Source organism: Diospyros lotus, chromosome 5 (assembly GCF_014633365.1).
Source record: "Diospyros lotus cultivar Yz01 chromosome 5, ASM1463336v1, whole genome shotgun sequence".
Classification (NCBI taxonomy): domain Eukaryota; kingdom Viridiplantae; phylum Streptophyta; class Magnoliopsida; order Ericales; family Ebenaceae; genus Diospyros; species Diospyros lotus.
The window spans coordinates 41,716,476-41,732,284 of NC_068342.1; the positions used below are offsets into that span (position 1 = coordinate 41,716,476).

Sequence of the window (15,809 nt, forward strand, 5' to 3'; positions counted from 1 at the left end):
AGATTATCGACACCAGAACGTGGTCATCATTTAGAGGTAATATTAATAATGCTAGTGCTTGCATGTTTTATTTTATTTCATTACACTTGCATGTTGCTAAGAATTCAAAATATTAATAATGGTTTATTATGATATCTTCACACAATAATAAATGTCTAAACATAAGATTATAAATCTGAAAATAATGGATTGATATGATAGCTTCAATTTTATCTTATCCATTGATATGCTTTAAGTTTTCATTTTTTTTCTTTAGAGGCTGTCAATGGCAATAAATGGCCTAAAACAACTTCTTCTTCTTCTAATTTTTTATTTATTATTTTTGGTGGGGTTGGTTTATGTTATTCAAATTTTGTTTGAACTTTATATATTTTGTATCATATGAATCTAGGATGAAATTGAATACTCATCTAATCTGGTTATGATATGCAATTTCATAGTTAATGTACATACTTATAGATCTATTGTTTTTCAATGCAGATCGAAAAAATATGATATGCAATTTTGGTTGAAGCAGTATGGTGGCGTAATCAAGGGTTATTTGAGGTCATTTAGACAAGTTTTAGTTTAGGGTTGATTTGTATGTGTAAAAATGTATTGTGTAATGAGACGAGACAATGTCGATTTAAATGATCAAATGTGTTGTACATAGATCTATTGTATACAATTGTGTGTAGTGGGTGAATTTTTTAAAATTGTTAGTGATTTTTTGGTTATACAGGTTATACAGCTTTTTGATTAATGTTTTTTTAAAATTTTTTTTGAGTATTGCCGGCGGTTTAAAAACCGCCGGCATACGATTTTAAAAAACCTTTGCCAGCGGTTTCAAAATCGCTGGCAAAGGATTCTTTACCGGCGGTTTAAAAACCGCCTGTAAAGGTCATACTTTACCGGCGGTTTTATTAAACCGTCGGAAATTTATCGGCAATTAAATAAAACCACCGGTAATGTTTTTTTACCGGCGGTTTATGAAAATCGCCGGTAAAGGTAATTTTCCAGCGGTTTTTAACCGCCGGAAAACTTTTCCGACGGAGGTATTTCCGGCAGAAATAATTACCGCCGGTAAAAATTTTACCGACGATTTTTTTACTTTTTCCAGCGGTTTTTTAACTGCCGGGAAAAATCAAACCTCTTGTAGTGACATGAATGCCATTTAGGGTACTTTCACATGATAAAATGATGATACATGCATCCATGCTCATACGCAGTATTTTCACATGATAAAATGATGATACATGCATCCATGCTCATATGCAGTACTTTTTAGAATTATAAACATGGGACCGAAGTCCGAAACCTTAGGACCAAAGTCCATAACATAAACTTAGGACCGAAATCCAACTTTGAGCTCGACACTTTCTTTGCAGATATATCCTGCGGACTTGTCCGCTGCGCGCATCATGAGGCCTTTACACATTTGTTTAAAAAACCATTTTCATGTACATGCTTCATGCATCCTCATAACATGTATATTTGCAATAACTTCTCATATATAATTGACATGCATTTAACGAATCAATATGCACAATGGGCAACATTCATGCAAGACAATATCAAACTCTTGCATGTCCACAATAAAGCATCATTCTTAAGGAAAGATAGGGTGATACAAACCCTATTTGAGATTCAATAGGTATAAATGTAAATTATGGAATAATTTACTGGCAAAGGGGAAATAACATGTAAAATAGGAAAATAACATGAAATTTAGAAATTAGGTGGTAGGATCTTGCAATGACAAGAGTTATAAAATAGAACTTGTAATTTAAAACATAACTTGAGAAAAGATAAACTGAACTTGTAAAATAGGAGAAGACTTGCAATTTAAAAGATCAGGAACTAATAACTTGCATATTAATAAGAAAATTGAGATCTTGCCTCTTAAATGGAACAAAGAGGAAGAAGAACTTGTCTTAATAGGAATAAGAACTTGCAAATTAAAACATGAACTTGAGAAGAGGGAGAAACTGAACTTGCAAGATAGGAATAAGAACTTGCAAAAATTAAGGAGAGAACTTGCCTTTATTATTTTTCCTCAACTTTGGCAAGAACAGACTCGCTACTCAAGCCCATGCCGCCAAAATCTCCTCTTTCTCTCAAGCATTTATCCCAAAAATATAGGCTACGGAGAAAGAAAGTTGCTGCACTATGAAGGCAAAGCAACCTTTCATTTTCCTTCTGCAATTTCCCCTATTACACACGCATTTATTGCCTATTTATAGGCCAAGAAGAAAAACAAGAAGGAAACAAGTTTCTAGAGCAGAAAAAGGTGCTTGGACACCTAGCAGGCGAAGTGGCCACGTGGCCACAGCTTGCAGCCGCGTGGGGTGGCCTAGCCACGCGCATGCGAGCCGCTTAGCCGCGCACACGCGCCTGGGCGCCTCCTGGAGCCTAAAACGGCGTCGTTTAGCGCCTGGCTGGTTTATAAAAACCAGTCATTTCCTTGCACGGTCGCAGGTTCGACCCGCGACCTTCCCTAACCTCCTAGGTATGCCCAACCGCCTGATCTAGCTGCTCCTTCACTTAATTACCACTTCCCATAAAATTTAAAGCAACTCGCACTCTATTTTTTTCAGAATTTCTCTTTAACCCCATAACTTTCAGAAATCAATTAATTTATTTTATTTTAATAATTCCATACATATTCAAATAATTAATTACCTTAATTTCTCATTTTTCCTTTAAACACAATAAATAAATATTTTCTCTAAAATTTCCAAATATTCATTAATAACCTCAAATAACAACATACCAAAATTAATATAAAACTTCACATAACTCAATAAATCACCCCAAAACCTAAGAATTAAATATTTTTCATAAGTCCTCAAATATTCAATAATCACTTCAAATACCAGAATTAAAAATTGCTAATTATTTCAAATTTCGAGATGTTACAAAAACTTTCACTAATTATTTAATTTCCTATATTAAAACTCCTATTTTCATTCATTTCTCCTATTTTTAATCATTTCATTAATTATTTAATATAATATTTTTTATATTAAACTTATATTTTTAATTTAACCACCCCTAAAATCAACAATCATCTGCGACGGACAGTCACCCATCGCAGATGGAGAATTAGTGCGGGGTGATTGTTCATCGCTAGAAATAATTTTTTTTTAAATTAATATATATTTTTAACTAATAAAATTAATATAGTTCTTTTATAGATATTTGATTTTACGACTTCACATTAATTAAAAAATAAGTATAAAAGATAAAGAAATAAGGAAAAAAAGTAATAGAAATAAAATATTAAAGAGTAATTATTTATTCTAAATACATTTAATGCAATTCAACCGTGTTCAATAGTTCAACTGTCAACTAAAAACACTTGGGTGGTGCAGCATTAATTAATTATGGGATGAGAGAACATTCATTACAAGTGTTCAAGTATTCTAATTTATGAGTTCTTATATATTTATCTCTCATGTTTTAAATTGACAAAATTTTTCAATTGTTATTGTTGCATTCATTATTTTATGTTTATTTTGTAAGCCTTCAGTCAATTGAAAAATATTATAACTGAGAAGTTTAATTCTTATATTAATTATCTCTTTTGATTGAAGCATTTTTTTTTTTTTTTTTGTATTACTTAGCAATAGCATGTGCTATAGACAAGTATTGTAGAAGGTTGTATTATTTAGCATTATTGATAGAAAGCCTATATTGTGGATAAGATATGTCTCTGAAGAGGAAAACAAAATGAATAATCATTTATTTAAAAGTGTTCTCTTTGAGATAAAGTTGAATATAAAATTATTTATTAAAGAAGAAAATTTTATATTATTGTTGATCAAATGACTAAAACAATATAGATATTATATAGTAGCAAAAAAAAAATTGTAGACTTACTTTATATTTTTCACTAAAAATACTTAAAATATTATAAAAAAATTATTATTCATCTCAATTATACAATTAATTGGAGTGTAGCATAGTAAAAAATATAGTTACCTAATTAAATATATATTTTTTAGTATATATGATATTACAACTAATAAATTATTATATTAAATATATATTTTTTAGTATATAAATTTTTTAGTATATATGATATTACAATTAATAAATTATATTTTTTAGCATACTCATTCTTAATTAAAATTTGTATAAATTATATATTTAACTATGAAAATTTGAATTTTCAAATCAAATTTTAAATTTAATTTAAATAATTTATAAATTTCACATTAAATTTTTATTAATATTTTGTTAAAGGTTAATTTCAACAACATTACTAAATTCTTGAATTATATAGTATGACATCATATAATTAATGATGAAACGTGGATATTATCATTTGAATATCGTGGATATTATTTTTATTTTATCTGTAAATTATTCATTTAAAAAGATGGGTATTCGCTAAAGAAAAACATATTACTCAATAATGAAGATCAATATCTTTAAAAAAATGTATGTGTATATAGGGCACATTTAGATTTTTATTTATGTACTATAATGTTTTTTTTGTACAGTCATTTTAAATTTTTGTTTTTTAATTACACTTATTTATTTATATTTTTAGGTTAAATTTATTTTTATATATGTATTTTTAATTTAATTTAACTGCTTTACTTTATTGTATAAAAAAAGAAAAAGATAAATACAAGTAAATAGATATAATCAAAATAACGTAATATATCAATTATCACAATTAAAAATACATATTTAAATAAATTGCGTCAACAATATAAATTTAATTACTAAAATGTTTGAATTTCACATTTTATAAATTTTTTCCAAATTTTTACACATTTTTTAAAGTGTAAAAAATTATGTTTTGAAATTACAAGTTTTTTATTTTATTTTTCCTTTTTTCTTGCTACATATTTTTTTATTGTTTTAGCGACGAATTCTGTCGTTAGATTCTGTGCATGCCCCAAAATTTAACGCACGCTAGCTCCTACCCTCCCCTCATGAGCGCGTCGCGTGGTAGCGCTGGGATATTAATCCCAGCAATAATTAAAAGTATTGCACCTTGCAATCGAACTACCAAAGTTTTACGACAGATGCATTCCTGTTGCTAATTTTTAATTTTAAATTTATTTTTTTGTTCTTTTTTAGCATATTTGCTCACCCACGTGACAGCACTAGAATATTACTCTCAACTATTATCTCAGACTCTTTACCGGATTCGAACCCCAACCTCTTATGACCAAGTTTCGCGCGCGAGCCAACCAATTTGGAAGCCCTCTTGTTTATTGATGTATATAAAATATATTTATAATATTCTCTTCCAAATATTTTAGAATTATATTTATACACCAAAATTTCTCAAACTTTTTAATGATATTAATGTTAGTAAAGGGAAATGAATATTAATTTTAAATTTATTTAATTATTAATTCAAATAAAAATTTATTAATTTATATATTAGCATTGAAAAATTATGTTATGTTTAAATGTAATGTTTTTAATTAAATTTTTAATATTTTTTTAAATTTTTTTATTTTTTAGCGACGGGGTTAACCTGGTCGCTAAATTTTAATTTTATTTATATTTTTTAGAGACGAGGTTGTTCCCGTCGTTAAATTTGAATTATTTCTTTCATGTTGGGTAAATTTGAAATTATTTATTTAATTTTTTTTATTTTTTAGCTACGGTCCAGACCCCGTTGCTAAATTTTATTTTTTTTAAAATTTTTTAGTTCTAAATTTGAATTTATTTATTTATTTATTATTTTTTAGCGATGGGAATTGCCCTGTCTCTAAATTTGAAATTTTTAATTTATTTTTTTATTTTTTAGCTATGGGTTTGGCTTCGTCGCTAAATTTTATTTTATTTTTTATTTTTTTTATTTTTTAGTGATAGGATTGGCCCCGTCACTAGATTTTAATTTTTTTTATTTTTTAGCGACGGGTTTCTCCCCGTTGCTAAATTTTAATTTTTTTATTTATTTATTTTTATTTTTTAGCAACTAGTTTCTCTGCGTTGCTAATTTTTTTTTTTCAATTTTTTTTATTTTTTAGCGACGGCTTTCTCCCCGTCGCTAAGTTTTATTTATTTTTTTATTTTTTAGTGACGAGATTGGCCCCATCGCTAAATTTTAATTTTTAGCGAAGAAAATATCGTCGTTAAATTTAGTAACGGAATTTCCATTACTAAACATTATTTTTCTTGTAGTGTATCCGACTTTCCTTGCCGTTTTGTGTAGCGTTTCTTTACTAGTTTGTGTGATGCCTTCTTGCCATTTCTAGGCTACACCTGTCGATTTCCCCTTCTATATATTTGATATGGCTGATCCTTAGTAGGTAAGCTTCGTAGTCTTGATCTATTTTCGCTTTTCACTTTATCTTTGTGATTCTTGTTCTTGTGTGGACTCTATTTCGTGTAGAGCATTCGTTTCTTCTTGGGCGAATGGATAGATTTGGGTTCAGCTTTGTTAAGGTTTTGTTGTTCTATTCTAAGTGTTGCCTAAGTAGTGATTCAATTTCCCAGATCTGAGCCATGAACACCTCTATCATGACTGCCATTGGCGGCCAAAGTGAGAGTTTTTTTTTACTTTGTGTATTTTTGATTAATTTCTTATTTCAATTAATACTTACACTAACCATCTTTTTGAAAATCTTTCAGTCACAATAAACAATTTTTATTTTTTAATTTGAGCAACTATTCAATTAGTTTTGTTCAATTTTAAAAAATATTCAATTTATTTGATTTAAGCATTTCAGTCAGTTCCATTAATACTCACCCTTAGTTATGTTCATTCATCTTCATACCTTTTAAGGGCAAAACTTGATCAATTATCATTTTTAATATTATTAGTTCTAGTTTAATTTGTGTCAATTAGTTGAAGTCATAAAAGGTGATTTTGTGGGTTTATAGATGTTTTAGTACATTGTCAATGTATTACAATGGGGTCGTGATAAAAAAAATATTAATATCCCACATTTTTGCTAGGTCAATTGTAAGGGCCCACGCTCGAATATTCCCGCTAGCATAGGATATTCAAAAGGAGGTCATTACAGAGATGATATAGAACAAACCATAATAAAACATACAACTCAATTTATTACTAGCAGCGGAAACTAAATTAAGATTCAATTACACTTCCAATATTTCAAGAGTTTGGGCTCAACGGCCATACAAAATAAATAAGAGACTCTAATGTTAACTAACAAAATAAGAGTCATTTCATCTCAAGTCTCACCAAAATGCTAAACAGGATCTTTAAGTTAGGACGCGTCCCCGTACACCACTATCCTTAGGCCTTAGTCCCACTGGACTCGCCCCCAATAATAGCTTTCCTTTTACCTGGAATGGCAAAGAAGATCAAGTGAGCCACAAGGCTCAGCAAGTTCTAGGACAATAAACAATGATCATGAACCGAGAATAAGGTGACACCAAAAAGAGAGTAATCCAGAACTCAACAATTGTATACAAGTATCACAATTTAAGAATTGATCAATTCCAAGTTAAATGTATCATGCCACCATGTACTATTTTGAAAATGTGCATATAATTTAATGTTAGTATCAAATCTCATAGGCTCGCAAGCCATCAATTCACACATGCCCAAGTGCATCATGTAAATAGAAACTCACAAATAAATATGGAGCCAACCTGCCGGGCTATGGTCATCTCATCCCGTGCCAAGTGCTCTAGGGTACCCTTTCCTTCCGCGCAAAATAATAGGTGCGCAAAGATAAATAATACAAGGTATCATAACATACACATGTTAAACATGTACGGAACATATCATGCATTCCTTTCCATATATATATAGAATCCACGAAATTTCATCTCACAAATTATTGTCATACTTATACAAATAATTTCTTCCCATTCACATTATTGAGTAGCTTTTCGCTTACATCAAGCGTACACACGCTACAATAATTTATTTAAGAGTTCATTAAATCGATTACTAAGATTTATAATTTACCGGGTGCATAACAAGTATTCATATATATATATACACGTATATTATTTATACATATACCTTTAGCTATTAAAATTTAGAACATCACCAACTATATAAGATATTTTCTATTATGATTATAATAGAAATATGTGGCTAAGGATAAGGTGCAACGCAGGGTCATTCCAATGGGCTTTTAATACATTGAATGGCTTGGAATATATATATGGACCTTGAATATTTATGTGGGTGGGCTTGAGTATTTATATAAGTGGGCTTGAATATGTACATATAAATGCACTCTAATAGTATATATGAGTTTGCTTGGACATCCAGTAGCTTATCTTGGACGTGTGTAGATATATATATATATAAATATAAAATTTTAAATGGGTTTACATGGAGCATCCAATGGGTATGGATAGATATATGGCTTCCAAATGTGAACAATGGTTGGACTTCACTTCTTTACAGTGGGTACTATTATATGTATATATTTATATATATATAAGTTAATGTAAATGGTTTCCAGTGGCTTGAACGTGTATATGTATACATATATATATATATATAAATGTAGATGAGTTGTTTGGAGCAGAGTATTTGCTTGGACGTGTAAATGTACATATATATATATATATATATATATGAATGTAAATTGGTTGCTTGGGGTAGGGCATTGGCTTGAATGTATCTGTAAATATAAATGTAAATGGGTTCATTTGGGGCAGGCATCCAGCAACTTGGGTGTGTATGTATATAAATATATATATATCTACAAATGTGGGGTGGCCGAACAGAAACAGGGCATGTTGTATATGCATATATACATCTTGGGTGGTTCAAATGGGCAAAAAGGAGTTTTCGGGTGTAACAGTGAGGGGAGAGAGAACCCCATTTGGATGGTTTTATTGATATATATATAGAGAGAGAAAGAGAGAGAGCTTCCAGTGAGCAAGCAGCTACTCTGCTACACACAAAAGTATATAAGTATGAAGATGTAAATGGGTCTACTGGGAACAGAGCATCTATGGCCGAACTGTGTATGCATATATATTTATATATATATATGTAAATGTAGATGGGTTGCTTGGGACAAGGCATTCAACGGCTGATACAGCTACAACAATATATATATACAAATGGGTTTGCTATTCTGGTTAACGCATTCAACAGAGATGGTGCATATATATAAATATGTGTATATATACATCTCTATATAATTTAGCTGTTATGGATACAATGAATTAAGATTTGCATCCTTATCTACCGAGGAGCCATTCACTTGAAATAAATAGGGCGATCCGAGTCCCCACTGTAACTCAACAATTTTGTATGTATATGCTATTTACCTTACAGCATGCTAGCAAGTTGCAAAATGCTAAGAAGTTGAGTACGAAATGTAGCGAGTGTAATAAAGGTTGAGTAAGAAACTTGCCTGATGAAGATGCAAGCAAGAAAAGCTTCACCAGCATAAAAATGGAAGGCAGCAGCGAGATGAACATAAAATGGAAGGGGAAGGTGAAGGTGAAGGTGAAGTATAAGAAGATGCTAGGGAGTGAGGAAAGGAATCAAAACAGTGAAGAAAGGAAGGGTGATATGCACTTAAATTAGAAATTTTCTGCACACAGAAAGGCTGTGCAAATTGCACGCCAACTCTGAAATTTTACCAACATGCCCCTCTTCTCATATAATAGACAAAAATATTTAGGGGTTTTATCGACAAATGCTAACTTAATTTATTTTCTTATTTTTATTTTATTTATTATTGTTATTATTATTCTTATTTTAGTTTATTTTTATTACACCACCAATTTCATTATTTTCAAGCTATTTATCACCATGGGCCTAAGCACAGCCCCATGTACTCCATATATATATATCAAGCCCACTAGGCTTGATTTCCCACCCTGGTCAAACCCATGATCTCGTTAACTAATTAATTGCGGCCCATTACATCAATAATCTCATATTGATCAATTCGACTCAACTCAGACGCTAAACACTTTCCTAACTTATATCTAACAGTGGTTCTGAGTTAATTCCGATACTATTTATATTCACCAAAAATGATAGTTAAAAGTCGTTTACGCAGAGCCGACCTTGGGCTAGGGCTACAACCCAAGGCCCACAACTGAGGGGGGCCCAAATTTTTTTTTTAAGCCTACGTATATATGTGTATAAAAAATTTAAAAAACAATTAACAAAAGAAGTTGCCGCATATACCCTGTCAATGAAAAGGGAAGCCAATCAATCAATTCTCAATCTCAAGAAGAAATGTAATGAGGAAGAAAAGTCTCTTATTAATTATATAATATAATATAAAACAAATAAACAAAATATGGGAAATCAAAACAGACTTTTTTATTAGCCACAAAAAAAAAAGAAAAAACCCTTCGACTTTCTCAATTCATAACACAACGCAAGCAAATTTTTTTTGGTGATTCTCCTCTTCTCCAATACAAAGTTGGAACTTGGAAGATAAATCATTCACAAGCTAGACCAGTGCCTTTCTTTGAATGTATTTTTTTTTATAGATACATATAGAATCTAGATGTATAAATTTTGTAAATTGTAATACATATCTTTATTAACTTTTTCTTTTTTATTATTGGATTCAACAAAAAATTTGATAAGGATTCTTGTTCTTTATAATTTGAAGTTTCAAGTGGAAGAAAATATGCTCAAAATTCAGGTTTTATTCTTCTTTGTTAATTAGTTTTATTTTTTTTATTGTGTTGTGTTTCTTATAAAAATTAAAAAATATTTCCTAAGAAACAATTTTCTGAAAATCTCAAGAGACAAAGAAAGAAAAAAGAAGAAAAAATTGCTCAAAGTTTAAGAGGATCTTTCAATAAATATTTTGTTAAACAAACCAATGCTTCACTTGAAAATTTAGATGAAGATTTACCAACTAAATGTGAACAACCAATTCAATTGGAAGAATTAGTAGAAAATGAGAATGAAGTGAATGAAGAAATTGGTGACCTAGATGAAAATGAAAATATTGATGAACCTTTCCTTGAGGAAAATAAAAATATTAATGAACCGTGCCATGAAAATGAATGTCCCGAAACAAGATTTGATTTGAACATTTATGATCCACAAGTTTGGGATAATCTTGATGCAAAAATGAGAGATTTAATTGTAGAAAAATGTCCCATAAGACAATTAGGACTTGTTTAATTTTTTGAAAACTATATAATAAATAGGTTTATTTTTGTCATATTGATGCTAAAGAAATGTCCCTTGATATGGGAATTGAGCCTGTATTTCCAAAAAAAACGTCAAGTTTGTAAAAAAAGGCATTTTGATGAAGTTTTCAATAGTGATAGAGAACAACAATCAACGGAAGAATCATTAAATAAATTAAATAAAAAATTAAAAATTTTACATTTAAACATATCACAATAATTTTTACCAACATTAATATTAGTAAAAATTAAACTAATAGTTTTTTAAATATATTAAAATTAAAATCAAAATCAAAACATAATTATTCACTGCTAATATAATAATTAATAATGTTTTATTTAAATTAATAACGAAATAAAATTAAAATTAATATTCATTTCCCTTTACTAACATTAAATATTAAAATTATTATCATTAAATAAGTTTGAGAAATTTTGGTGTATAAATATAATTCTGAAATATTTAAAAGAGAATAGTATAAATATATTTTATATACATCAATGAACAAGAAGGCTTCTAGATCGGCTAGCTCGGGCGCGAAACTTAGTTATAAGAGGTTAGGGGTTCGAATCTTATTGAGAGCATTAGATAATTGTTTGGAATAATATCCCAGCACTGCCACGTGGCGCACATAGGGGTGGCTGGGGCCTGGCGCGGTTGAATTTTGAATTTTGAAATTGAATTTAACGACGGGGTAAAAAATTTAAAAAATAAAAAATAAAAAAAATTCAAATTTAGCGACGGGGTCGACCCCGTCGCTAAAAAATTTAAAAAATTAAAAATAAAAAAAATCAAATTTTGTGACGAGGGGTTAACCCCATTGCTAAAAAATAAAAATAAATAAATAAAAAATTTTAATTTAGCCCCGTCATTAAAAAATAAAAATAAAAAAAAATTAAAATTTAGCGACGGGGTCAACCTCGTCGCTGATTAGTGACGAGTACAACCCCCGTCGCTGAATTTCAGCAATGCCCTTTTTAGCGACGAAAAAGTGCATGTCACTAAATTCGTCACTAAATTTTTTAGCGACGGAATTTTGTGTCGCTAAAACGTTGATTTTTTGTAGTGGCAGCAGCCACGAACGATGAAACACTCCAATGAGCAGATCTGATAAACACTCCAAAAACGAAAACTAATAACAATGGGTTGGAATGGACATCAGCAACCAAACAGCTCCGACAAGAAAGTAACCGAGGCAGATCTTGAAGCGGCAAAATGACAACGACGGCTATTCTTATTTTGAGAAGATCTGGAAATGGCGAACAAGGAAGTCGATTTGCAGATCGCTGATCGAAGGAGACCACTATTATAGAAAAAATGGAACTCCGAAATTGATGGACAAAATCGCAAAGAAACATAGATCAGAAGGAAAAGAAAAAAATAACAGGAAGCAAGATCTAGAAAAAAAAACAGAACATCGAAGGAAATTTACAATGGAACAAAGAAGAATAACAGAACACTAGACACAAAGAAACACTGAACTGAACACAAAGAATCACAATGAAAGCAAAACAGAACAAAATGCTGAAGAAGATTTTAAATTAGAAAAGAGACACAATTGGAAATCTTTCGATTAAAAAAATAATTAAATCGGAACGCGGAAGAAACAGAGGAACAAAGGCTTATAAAGCAGCGTCACATATTGAAGGAAACCGCAAGAAATGAAAATGGAAATGATGCAAACCAGATGCAAAATCAAAAAATGCAACTCACTTACGGCAAAAGAAAAAAACAGATCTAAGAAGATCTGGAGATAAATCTGGAAAAAAAAAAATAGAGGTTGCGAAAACAGAGATTGCAAGAAGTAAAATAGCAAAATCGCAAAATAGAAACAAAAACGATAGAACAGAAAGTCGAAGAACAGATCATCAAAGAACAAATCGCGAAAAGAAACAAAATCCAAAGAAGAACAGCGATCGAAGCACAAACAGATATCTTGATAGAAAAGAAATGAAACAGAGAATACCTCCTAACAAAGGAGGAAACACAGGCGAACAGAGTGCCGAAAGACCAACGGAGCAAGAGAAAGCCGACAGATACGCAGCAAAAGTTAGGGTTGCTCTGATACCATATTAGATTCTGAGAGAGAAAACCCTAGGGAGAAGAAGATATATTATTATTCAACCCAAAATGAAATTGATTACAATATTTTGTATTTATACTAAACTAACATACTAAAGCTAATACTAAAATGACATCACTAATACACACACTCTAATACCCTTGAAGCCGCCGGTCTTCTTCCTTTTATACACATATAAGATAAGATAACAGAATGCATGCATTTCAATGTTTTCTCTTTCAAACAGGATCAAATCTATGGAAAGAATACAGGGGGTGCATGGAGTGGTTGGATTCGAAGGAGCCCAATTCGGTTGTGTACGTGAACTTCGGAAACATCGTGGTGATGACGAGCCAACAACTTGTTGAGATGGCATGGAGGCTGGCCAACAGCAAAAAGGACTTCCTTTGGATCATCCGGCCGGATCTCGTCACAGGAAACTCAGTCGTCCTGTCGCTGGAGTTCTTAAAAGAGACGAGAAGGAAGGGGATGCTGGCAAGCTGGTGCCTGTAGGAGGAGATGTTGAGCCACCAGTTCGTGGCTGGGTTCCTGACGCACAACGGATGGAACTCGACGTTGTAGAGCCTGGGCGCCTGCGTGCCAATGATTTGCTGGTTGTTCTTTGCCGAGCAGCTGACCAACTGCCAGTACAGCTGCGAGGAATGGGTGGTGGGGATGGAGATAGCGAGTGACGTGAATAGAGAGGAGGTAGAGAGGCTAGTGAGGGAGTTGATGGATGGGGATAAAGGAAAGGAGATGAAGAGGAAGACCACGGAGTGGAAGAAGAATGCGGAGGCGGCCGTCATGCCCAGCAGCTCGTCGAACGTCAACTTGGAGACACTTTTTAGTAGAATGCAAGATCTGTCCTTTGATCCCTAAACAAACGTAATGTCAGATATTTTGAGATATATTTTTGTAAGGGAAAAGCTATTTGTACATAATGCGGTTACAGATTACTTTATAGGGGAGTTAAAATGACCAATTTGTCCCTTTGAAAAATTACCCAAATGCCCCAATCCCAAAAGACCCAACTGACTGCACTCTTACCCTGCAATTAAAACACAAAACAAAACACAATACAAATTTTATATTTTTTTCCTTTATTTTGGTGAGAGGTTTATACTCATCAGTGTACGAGTGCAGTTGTAGTCCAAATTCAAATTTATATTTTCTGGATAAGTCCAGGTCATCCACTGAGAGATTTATTTATGGCAAAATAAAAAGAATGTCACACACAAACACACGCATTTGGACAAATTGGCAGCAAGGTTTTTTTATGATTTTTTTAGACAACGTAACTAGGAAATAAAGTAAGACAGAAATTGAAATAAATACTGAACGTGAGAATATAAAATTGAACAGCACTTGAATTAAGACAATTTCGGCACCAGCCCGTTGATTCCCAAACTTTAGCATAAAGGATTAACAACATTAATTTAATTTCAGATATGAGGGTTTGTTATTAAATTCAATTAGAGATGATGATAGTTCTAGTTTAAGCAATCCTAATACATGATATACGAGATTCTAATTTAAGCAACTACCATAAATCCAATTGTAATTAATACACAAAACAACTAAATTAATCATCCGGGTTTGGGTATGATAGCGTTTCCAGTTCTAGTAACTCTCATGCATGACATGAAAGCTCTAAGTTAGACTTACGCTCCAATCAAAACCTAGTAATTTCTCAATAATCAAGACACACTCATACTGAAATTTAAATTAATGTTACTCATTTAAAGTGTAGCTTTCTTTGGGAATCATTGGCGTTGGACACTGTCATTGCCTTAACTCAAGATTAGATTTAACTACTCATCTCCATTTAAAAGTTGATTGACAGGAATTTAAATGACGTAATTTAAATAACAGAATTTAAATGGTAGGAATTAAAATAGCAGAAACTAACAGGCCATTTAGGCGGTGGATAATTAAAAAACAAGAATTAAAATTGTAAAAATTTAAAGGCATAAATTAACCGACCATTTAGGCTGTGGAAAATAAAATAACAATAAATGACATAAGAATTTAAAAGAAAAAAGAAATAAAGTAAGATCACAAGAGAAAATAATAAAGAAAATGAGAAAGAATAAGAACAATTCTCAAAAAGAGAATTAAAAAGAAACAACTAAACTTTGATTCAAGAATAATAATCACCCTTACAAATGCAATCAAGTGAGCTATTTATAGCCCACAAGATGCAATACAAACCACACAATTTCAATTATTCAACTAGACATAATTATATCTAATGGGCACTCACACATTTAAAGTTAAATGAATTTTAACTATAATACACACCTAATATTAAATGAATTTTAGCTAAAATACATACCTAATAAAGCACTCATAAAGTTAAATAAATTTTAGCTATAATACACACCTAATAGTTAAATAGATTTTAGTTAAAAAAACACACCTAATAAAGCACTCACAAAACAAATAAAAAAAATAAATTTCTACAATTGGATTTTTTTATCTTCATTAGGATTAAAAATAATGCTTGGGCCTTTTTTAAATGATATCTTTCATGGGTTGCTCAAGTTGGGCCTTAATTCTTTTAATTCTTCATGGATTTTAATTCTTCGTATGCTTTAAGTCTCCAAGCCCACCTTTTTGATGCCTACAAAAAAAAAATAATTTAGTGTTATTAATAAATTATATATTATATATATATAT

At 31.0% G+C, this 15,809-nt stretch overlaps 1 protein-coding gene and 1 pseudogene across 6 annotated transcripts in view; both read left to right on the forward strand.

Moving 5' to 3' along the window:
* Positions 1-15,809, forward strand: part of LOC127801906 (7-deoxyloganetin glucosyltransferase-like) — a 128,223-nt gene that overhangs the window by 93,000 nt on the left and 19,414 nt on the right. The window lies entirely within an intron of this gene.
* Positions 13,344-14,009, forward strand: LOC127801436 (7-deoxyloganetin glucosyltransferase-like; annotated as a pseudogene).